We start from the raw sequence: 11461 nt of genomic DNA on the forward strand, positions 1-11461 counted from the left end.
GTCACATCCAAAAAATGAATGCGATCCTCATTAATGTTTGCAGTAAATCTAATTGGGCTTGATAGTGCATTAAGATCATTGACCATCATCCAGAATCTTTCCTCTGTATCACCGCATATCATAAAAACATCATCAATAAAATGACTATAATGCAAAATTACATGACCAAATTTGGGTAAGATGTTAATACTCTCATAACTGTGCATTTAAATATTTGCATATGCGGGCGCCAAATTACTACCCATTGCTGTCCCCAAGCACTGTTTATAGTACTTTTTTCCATACAAAAAATGGTTCTGAACCATATAGTATTTCACGTACTACTGTCATACCTTCGTCATGTGGTATGACAGTATACAAAGATGCCACATCTAATGTGGCTAGAAAAATCCCTTCTCCTATACCATCAATCACTTTAATTTTGGACAAAAAATCACCAGTGTCCTTAATGTAACTCGGGGTTAAACATACTATAGGCTGTAAAAAGCTATCTATAAACTGAGCTAATGGTTGAAGTATAGAGCCCTCAGCTGAGATGATTGGACGCCCCAGAGGGTCCTGTAGAGTTTTATGAACCTTAGGTAAGGCATAGAGTATCGGACACCTGGGGTGTTCAACAGTCAAAAAATTGCTGATCAGATCATCTATCCAACCATGATGTACAGCTCTTTGGATAACTAAATCAACTTTCCTTTTGATAGTAACCATAGGGTTACTTAGACAGGGAACATATGTAGTGGTATCTTTTAGCTGACGTTGGATCTCTTTATCATAATCCACCCAATTCATCAGCACTACAGCCCCACCCTTGTCTGCCGGGTGTATCACCAAATTATGGTTATTCATTAATGATCTAAGGGCAATACGCTGTTCCTTACTGAGGTTATCATATGCAAACTGTTGGTCATTTTTCATAATGTCACTCTCTGTGATCCTCAAAAAGGTCTTAATAGACGCATTAGCTGATTGCGGATCAAAATTACCAGGTTTCTTAAATGGACATGCATCTATACTCTCACATGAAGGATCAACAGAAAAATTCTCTTTCAAACGCAGCTTCCTCCCAAATCTATAATGATCCACCTGAAAATCAAATGGATCATGACGTAGAGTAGGGACGAAGCTCAAACCCAGAGCCAATAAAGAAGTCTCAGCCTTGGATAACCAATAATCTGATAGGTTGAATATTAAGTTTACATCCATCTCCTGCGACAGCTTCTCCTTATGACTGCCCCTCCTCGGGTGTGGCATCCTTCTTTTAGGGTAGAAGGTCCTTCCCCTGACTCCGTCCCTTTTGTTTATCCCTAGAACTGCTATTCTCTATAGCTATTCTTTTGGTATTCATCCTGATTGAGTATGATGTACTATTTAATATATATGTTTTCTTGGGCGTTCTCTATTAATATTCTGCCCTAGTTGTTGCCAGTAATTGGATAGCCCTGTGGGCGTGGCTAGTAGTTGCCCTGTGATTGTAGTCTGTGAACTACTTGTAAGTTGACTTGCCCCTAGGGACGCTGATCACCTGATCGGAAGCATTGTGACTTCTGGGTGATGCGTTCCACTGCGTATGGACTAATCCAGCGTCTGTTGCTGGATATCACATGACTGGAAGTGGAGTGACTTCCGTGTGATGCGTACCACCGCATGGAATGCACGCAGTCTGTGAGCGGCAAGAGCATCATGAGGACAGCATTTAAGGGCCAGGCGGGCATCAGGTAAGTAGGACCTTACTCTAAGGGGAGCTGTATTTTGTTGTCACTATGCAAGTGAAGGCTTGATTGCTTGAAAAAGGTCAGTATGGGGACCGAAATGTTGCCGCCTGTATGTAAGCCTATGATTGATTTATTGGAATAAATAAGCTGCATTTATGCTGGTGAGTGCCATCTTCTTTAACTATATATATCTGCTGATGTACCCTTGACCCCGGAGGAACAGCTGGTGTGCACCCCAGTGCTGGACATTGGACTTATGTGATTGATACCTATGTGGAATCTTTCCAGCACCCTTCCTGGAATAAAGAGAAATTTTTTGATTAAATACAGTAAAATTTCCCCAGTGGATTTTTGGATCTGCTTTTTTATCCTTGTATGGGGTAATCTTGACTTGGTTATCACTAGTCTTCTTTAATTTTTCTAGTGGAGTACTGTTTTTAGGATCTTTCCTCTAACCCTGTATCATATAATATAGATCTGTGCTATTTATGTATATATTTCTTTGATCTAATTATATGTGTCTATAATATCTGATACTTATGTGTGTATTTGCCTGGATGCTTTTGTGAGAAAATCTACAGTGTACTTTGTATCCTGGCTTCAATATATTGTTCAGTTGTATATTCATCTAGGTCTATATGAGAGTATATCTGGTGTGTGTACAGGTCCTAGCTCTAATGCACTAATGTTTTGGAGATCTATCATTGTGGGTTGATAGCCTAGTAGAGAGAGAATTTATAATATATCCTTTTCTATTTTTTTGCTTTTGTGGTTTTCTGCTCTCCTAATGTCTCAAGAAAAATCTATTGCTTTGGATGATTGTCTACTATCTGAAGCAGAACATTTTCTTTGCTCATTAACAGATGAGGATGCTGAGAAGGTTTTGTTTGATAAACATGAATTTAGTAGTTTACCAGCTGAGAAACCTATTGACCTTTATTATAAATTGCTCCGTATGAAGAGACGTGAGGTTGATTTAACTCTACACGGGCAATTTTTGTTGGAATATTTTAGATCTAAGAAAATCCCTAGGGGTTTTAGGGTCAATAATATTCCAACTATTGGCCGTAATAACCCCAAATTCTGTGTGAAATGGTGTGGTGTCCTTAATAAGTGTGCACTAGATTTAATGCTACTTGTGATCGAAGAGGTTGGCATTGAATTAGGCCAGATTAAATCAGATATGCACAGTTTGATCTATGCAGTTCACAACAACTGTATAGTGATAAGGCTGAAAATTGGAGCTCTAAATTACAAGCTCAGATTGATACGTACAAAGCTGATCTGATTTCCTTTAAAAGGAAAAAGCTCAATACAGTTAATAACGATTATGTGAACCACCAAGTATATAGATTGTTGACTGGCAACACTGGACGTAAACCATATCATAGAACACAGAGAGTAAGGCAGACTGGCAAACTAGATACAGTTGATTCTGCCTCATCCGCGAATGCCTCAGAAACTGAGTACTCCGATAATATACCTCCTAGTGGTTTTTTAGGCAAAGGGATGGAGTCAGGTGAAGGACCATCGACCCTAAAAGAAGGAGGCCACACCCGAGGAGGGGCGGTCATTAGGAGAAGCCGTCGCAGGAGACGGATGTAAACTTAATCTTCAACCTATCAGATTATTGGTTATCCAAGGCTGAGACTTCTTTATTGGCTCTGGGTTTGAGCTTCGTCCCTACTCTACATCATGATCCATTTGATTTTCAGGTGGATCATTATAGATTTGGGAGGAAGCTGCGTTTGAAAAAGAATTTTTCTGATGATCCTTCATGTGAGAGTATAGATGCATGTCCATTTAAGAAACCTAGTAATTTTGTTCCGCAATCAGCTAATGCGTCTATTAAGACCTTTTTGAGGATCACAGAGAGTGACATTATGAAAAATGACCAACAGTTTACATATGATAACCTCAGTAAGGAACTGCGTATTGCCCTTAGATCATTGATGAATAACCATAATTTGGTGATACACCTGGCAGACAAGGGTGGGGCTGTAGTGCTGATGAATTGGGTGGATTATGATAAAGAGATCCAACGTCAGCTAAAAGATACTACTACATATGTTCATTGTCTAAGTAACCCTATGGGTACTATCAAAAGGAAAGTTGATTTAGTTATCCAAAGAGCTGTACTTCATGGTTGGATAGATGATCTGATCAGCAGTTTTTTGATTGTTGAACACCCCAGGTGTCCGATACTCTATGCCTTATCTAAGGTTCATAAAACTCTACAGAACCCTCTGGGGCGTCCAATCATCTCAGCTGAGGGCCCTATACTTCAACCATTAGCTCAGTTTATAGATAGCTTTTTACAGCCTATATTATGTTTAACCCCGAGTTACATTAAGGACACTGGTGATTTTTTGTCCAAAATTAAAGTGATTGATGGTATAGGAGAAGGGATTTTTCTAGCCACATTAGATGTGGCATCTCTGTATACTGTCATACCACATGACGAAGGTATGACAGTAGTACGTGAAATACTATATAGTTCAGGACAAAAAAAAACACCTGTTGAAATTTTGTTGGAATTATTGGAGCTGGTATTGAGTGAGAACCATTTTTTGTAAGGTAAAAAAGTACTATAAACAGTGTTTGGGGACAGCAATGGGTAGTAATTTGGCGCCCGCATATGCAAATATTTATATGCACAGTTATGAGAGTATTAACATCTTAACCAAATTTGGTCATGTAATTTTGCATTATAGTTATTTTATTGATGATATTTTTATGATATGGGGTGATACAGAGGAAAGATTCTGGATGATGGTCAATGATCTTAATGCACTATCAAGCCCAATTAGATTTACTGCAAACATTAATGAGGATCGCATTAATTTTTTGGATGTGACTATATACAAGAAAGATGGTAAACTCTGTACAACACTCTTCAGGAAAGAAACGGATCATAATACGTTACTCTATGCAATGAGTCAACATCCCCCGAGATTAAAGGAGAGTTTACCGATCTCACAATTCTTAAGGGTTTTGAGATTGAACTCTGCGGAAGAGATTGCAGAGAGACAGATCCTGGACATGAAAACGCGCTTTTTGGAATGTGGGTACACTAATTCTACCATTCAGAGATGCCTGCTAAAAGCACGATCCAAGTTTGTAACTGGGCCGGTGGTTGATGAACGTACTAGCTTTAAAAGGATGATTTATACCAGCAGATATGACAATAAGTCTAATCAGATAAACAAATCAATTAGACAGAATTGGCCTATATTGGCATCAGATCCTATGTTGAAGAAGAGCATGCAGCATGTACCTATGATGGCTTACAGGCGAGGCCCTAATTTAAAACAACTGTTGATGCGACCGCCTAGCCAGCCTGATGATGCACCTAGTGAAAACTGGCTGAAGTCAACTAGGAAGGGTTGCTTCAGATGCCCCAATTGTGTGACATGTCGCTCGATGGTGACGGGTGCGACATTTCCACACCCACATAGTGGCAAACCGATTAAAATTCTGCATAATCCCTATTGCACATTGGACCATGTCATTTATATGATTATATGTCCGTGTGGACTTACATATGTGGGCCTTACTACCTGAAATTTTAGAGAGCGGATGGCGAACCATAGAAGTTCGATACGTACAGCTATTGCATCAGGGACGTCCGATAAACCAGTAGCTAGACACTGGCATTGAAACAATCATCAGCTATCAGCCCTGAGATGCAGATTAATTGATTGGGTCCCTCCCCATCCAAGAGGAGGTGATCGTGAACTTATGCTACACAGATTGGAAGCACGTTGGATATATAGACTTGATACGATCTCGCCTAGGGGGCTGAATCAGCATAATGCTCTTCGTTCCTATTTGCCAACACTGATATTATAGGCTATATCTTTGATCTCATAATAGCCGTTATATGGTGAAAAATTTTCTAAAGAATTTCTCTAAAAGTTTTTTTCTCTAATTAGCTTTTGGGCTAATACAGTACTCCACTAAATGTTTTTATATGTGTAGGTTTTTTCCTTCACATAGTTAAATTCTTTTATATTTTAAAATGTTAGTTTGTTTGTTTAGATTGTATTATTTGTCTATTGTCTATTAGATATTTGATGTGTATTACAAGGGTCCTGATGCCCGCTTATTCCTAGAACTGCTGTTCTCTATAGCTATTCTTTTGGTATTCATCCTGATTGTGTATGATGTACTATTTAATATATATGTTTTCTTGGGCGTTCTCTATTAATATTCTGCCCTAGTTGTTGCCAGTAATTGGATAACCCTGTGGGCATGGCTAGTAGTTGCCCTGTGATTGTTGTCTGTGAACTACTTGTAAGTTGACTTGCCCCTATGGATGCTGATCACCTGATCGGAAGCATTGTGAGTTCCGGGTGATGCGTTCCACTGCGTATGGACTAATCCAGCGTCTGTTGCTGGATATAACATGACCGGAAGTGGAGTGACTTCCATGTGATGCGTACCACCGCGTGGAACGCACGCAGTCTGTGAGTGGCAAGAGCACCATGAGGACAGCATTTAAGGGCCAGGCGGGCATCAGGTAAGTAGGACCTTACTCTAAGGGGAGCTGTATTTGGTTGTCACTATACAAATGAAGGCTTGATTGCTTGAAAAAGGTCCATTTGGGGACCGAAACATCGCCACCTGTATGTAAGCCTATGATTGATTTATTGGAATAAATAAGCTGCATTGATGCTGGTGAGTGCCATCTTCTTTAACTTTATGTATCTGCTGATGAACCCTGGACCCAGGAGGAACAGCTGGTGTGCACTCCATCGTTGTATTGGTGCTTGATGTGAGTGCTGGACATTGGACATATATATATATATATATATATATATATATATATAACTCCCACAATTGATGGCTGCACTCACAGGTCTAATACCATAAATCACAGATAAATGTATCTATTTCAAATAGTGACATCACTCTGTGATTTCTGGTATTAGACCTGTGAGTGCCGCCATCAATTACTGGAGTTATACTTAGGCTTGGAACATGGACCCTGGATTGCACCTGGGCAAGTAACATAGTTAATAAGCCAGCTTGTCTAGTTTTTCTCTAATATACATATATACCTCGCAGAATGAACGTCACTTGGAGACAACAGAAAAAATATCAAGTGTATTAAATCTAATGTTTTTGGGGACTCAGCCCTGTCCTCAGGATCATACACACAGACTTCATACAACACTCACCCCACAGGTATAAAACCCCTCTCGTGTCCATCAGCTGTCCCACTACATACCAGACATAGGTGCCTCCCACATGTTCTCAACACTGTCGTACTTCCGGGGTCCACTGTAGCCGTAGCCATAGCATCCGCCCGCTTGCGTACCACTGGCTGACCGCTTGCATTCCAATCACCTGTACTCAGCATCCTGGAGCCAGGGGGCATGTGTTATACATCCGGAGTCAGGAAGGCTGTGGATATCACAAGACACCTATTACACAAAGACCATATAGAAAACATATTACACAGACATGTACCAGACCATAGACTACAACAAATAAAAAACTTCTTAATGAGCCATGCCCCTAAGAACAAACACCCACATTAAAGAATGCACCAAATGACACAACAATACATGACATTAACATGAGCATGAAAATGTAAGGAATAAACAGATAACCATAGCAACCAAATCCAATTAAGTAACACTATAGAAGACTATTCCAGTTGATTTTATCATTAAGACCACCCAGCTTAGTCATACCCAGCCGTGTAATCTATCTTGATTCTTTAAATAATAGGGTCTTAGCCTGGTCACCCCCTCAAAGAGAGGGTGGAACATGGTCAATGATAAAATATTTAAGGGAGTCCAAAGGATGGCCTGCCTCCCCAAAGTGTCTAGTGACTGGCTGATCAACATCTTTGCCACTCAATAACATATGTATTGCAGAGCTAAGTACAGCAATGCGTTCCCTAAATTTTCTAGTTGTTTCACCCATGTAGTGGAAACCACAAGGCCATATAATAACATACACTACGTGGGTGGTCTTAAAATATTTAAGGGAGTCCAAAGGATGGCCTGCCTCCCCAAAGTGTCTAGTGACTGGCTGATCAACATCTTTGCCACTCAATAACATATGTATTGCAGAGCTATGTACAGCAATGCGTTCCCTAAATTTTCTAGTTGTTTGACCCACGTAGTGGAAACCACAAGGCCATATAATAACATACACTACGTGGGTGGTCATACAAGTCAGAACAAATCTAATAGAAGACATCTTTGTGAGGATGTTTAAACTTTTTACAGGGTACCAGAAATTTACAGGTAGTATATCCACTACACTTATAACACCCTGGTGGCTTAAAGTGTACATTGGGCTGGTGCTTTATATATTTCTCAGTGATGTGTGGTGACGTAAATGGCTAGTATAAGAGCCAGATAGCCATATTTGCAGATACATATATGAACCCGAGTGTTCATGTGGGCAATGGTGCAGCAGTATATAGTGCTGGAAATTTGTTGCATTTTTATCAGGAACGTGCATAAAATATTGATAGGGGAGGCAGTGCCTCACCTACCATAGACTTTTTACTCCAGAGTTTTGACTATAAAAATGCTCAGAATAATACAAAGAAGATAATTATTATAATTTCTTTAATTCATACTTATCATTTTTACAGTCAAAACTTTGAAGTATACCTATATATTTGGTTGTAGTTTTGCACTCCGGACAACAAAGTGTACAATGTTCAGGGTGCTTTCCCGATACTTGTAGTATTATGCTGTTACTTGTTTAAGGCCAGTGCTGGACCCCCGATTCACATGTCCAGAGGAAAAAGCCTAGAGTGGCTGTGAAACTTTGGAGAAATATGAGAGAGATAGATCTTCTGTGTATGATTTACAATCACCACAGTCCTATTATCCTTAATTTTAGCTCAACACAAATTGTTCTGTTTTTTTTCTCTAACCATAACTTTTGCTTGTGGCATGGCTTGCTAGGGTTCTCTGTGCATTGTTCTTCAAAATTTGGTCAAGGTATTGAATGTTACTGCTCATTAACACACACATTTTAATCTCCACTGTGTCTCCTCTGGTTCTTCCTGCTCAATCTGCCTTTATTCTTCCTCTATGTTCTCTTACCTTTTCTTTTTCTGCTCTTCATACCCAAAAGAAAATAAAACATAGAAATGAAACAAGTCTAATCACATTAACACAAATAACACTTACAGTACATCATTATTTTCACTTATTGTACACATAGTGTATATGATTGTGTATTGTATTTTTTCATTAATTTATACATAAATGAGTATTTTCCTGAATGTTCTACACAAAAAATACAAATACAACTATACAATGTAATATTTTTTTATGTTATCATTTTTAATTTCTTTATTTATGATTATTATGCCATTGATGCATTTATGACTGTGTATTTTTATTATATTTATGTCTATTGTTTTTTTCTACATAAAAATAATCTCATAATAGGTACATCGAGTATGAGAAGCCATGACCCTTATGAATTCTAGTGATTAAATGCATAAGTTAAAATCTTGTAGCATTCTTACTGTTTCTTTGCTGCTACTGTAAGCAGAAAATTATTGTTTGTGAATTACACCATAACATCTAGGGGCATATTAACACTTGAGAAGAACTCTGTGGAGTTGGCTTCCTCCTCTGAGCAGTTTCCCCACCACCACCATCTCTCTACATCCCATTGTACCTTGTGACAATAAGCAGGTACCCCCTTCTTCACAGTACAATATTCAGGTTTTCCTACAGTTCTTAATTAAACATGGAGTCCTTGCAGATAATTCTACAGTCTCTGGAAGTAGGGGATTTTTATACATCCCTGGATGTAAAAAGTGCTTATTTGCATGCCCCAATTTCAGAGAACACCAACAATTCCTGAAATTTGCAGTTCTCTCAGACCACTTCCAGTTCTGTGCCTTAGCCTTCAAGTTGGTGATAGCTCCTTGGGTGTTCACCGAGGTGAAATCTGGATAATCCCATAGCTGGACGATCTGCTGATGACCCAATTGAAGGTCACTCAATGAAGGTCACTCAGTGCTACCATCTCTTCCTTATTATTCAGCTGCTTTAGTCTCATATGTAGCTCCTCAATTGGTACAGATCCAGTTTAAACCCTATCAGTCACTGATACATTTGGGGGCCTCTTGGACACTCAGTGTTAACAGGTCTTTCTTCACAGGGTCAAGATTGAGTCACTTCTGGTTTTTATCCAAGCACATCTCTGCTTTTGGAAAGTCTCTGTGCACCAGTGCAAGAGAGTCTTATGGGAGATGGTAACTACTTTTGACATGGTGGAGTACACCCAGTTCCACTCAAATATTGTCCCCTATCCAATGCTTCTAGAGAGGCATCTCTCTACATAGTGCTTAATTTTATGCCCCATAATATTGTACTTTTTCATTTTATGCACAATACAGTAATAGTAACCTAGTTAATTTTATGTTTATACCCCATAGTAGTACCCTTGTTCACATTATGTCACACAGTGCCTCATTTCATATTATTCCACACTATATTCTTCCCCAGTTCACAATATGCCACATTGTAGTGCCACCAGGACACATTATGTCACACAGTGCCATCAGTTTACATTATCCACACAGGGGGTGTGGACCGACCAGCTCCTACCATGAAAGGATACTTCCTAATGCAGTATGTTTCAATTTGAGTGGAGATCTTCTTAATTTAGGCCCACTGGGCCTGATTCAGAGTTGTACACTAATGCAATCTCAACTGCATTCCCGCACACAGCTGTCGTGCAAAAATATGCAACTGTGGCAGATGCTGGGTTATGTATGGAGATGTCCAACAGGGCCATCACAAATCCATGCAACTGCATACACATACACAGCCGCCATCAAAGATCATTTTATTATTTGACATCTGAGTAGCCCTATGGTTATGAAGATTGGCTGTCTGAATTAAGACATCAGAACCACTTTATCTTTATATGGGATCACAGTTGTATGCTGAGACATGCCCTGAAAATGGTCACAATATGCCTACATTTTTGCCACTACTCCCCGTAGCTGCCTCCAAATCGTCCCTGACTGTCAATCACTTTGCAAAGAAATCCTCACTGTGAGCAGTTACCTTGGCATGTGTGCAATGTGACCATAACATATGTGCAGTCAACTGATAATCGCTCAACTGTGTAAATATCAGCATTGTGTGCATGTCTGAATCAGGCCCATTGTCCCTTTCTGCAACAGTGCTAATCGGATTCCCACCCCAAGGCTGTAAACTAGGAGAATCTTACTTTCTGGCAGTGCTGGACTTAATGATTATCTCAGCTCTGTCTGTGAGCATGAAACATGAGTGTGGAAGATGGATCAGATCATTGTGGAACTTTACTGAGAGGGAGAGACAGAGATCAACATTGACCAGTCCCCCTTTTCAGACCTGGGCAATGGGCTGGACCTTATTTCTTAGCAGGCAATTTCAGGAACTTGGTAGAGACAACTATATGTGCTGGGTCCAGGCCCCTAGGCCCTATATCAAAGGCATTTTTTGCAAACACTGTAAAAGGGCCCATGGGCAGATGCATATGCATCTGTCTTGTATTTCAGCATTAATTGTATTTGTGTGAACATTGTCTTACTGTATTTGGCCTAAGTTTGCATGCCCCTTCCATCCCTTCTCTGACCTCTATTCTTACTCTCTAAGCACAGGGATCTATAAGTGCAAGGTGCTACCTAATCTACATACAGGTTAGAGTATATTTTTGGTGTCCATGCACAGTTTCAATGTTATCAAAATGATGCTTAATACTTG

This window comes from Taudactylus pleione, unplaced genomic scaffold, assembly GCF_031769625.1.
Source record: "Taudactylus pleione unplaced genomic scaffold, aTauple2 ptg000318l, whole genome shotgun sequence".
NCBI lineage: Eukaryota > Metazoa > Chordata > Amphibia > Anura > Myobatrachidae > Taudactylus > Taudactylus pleione.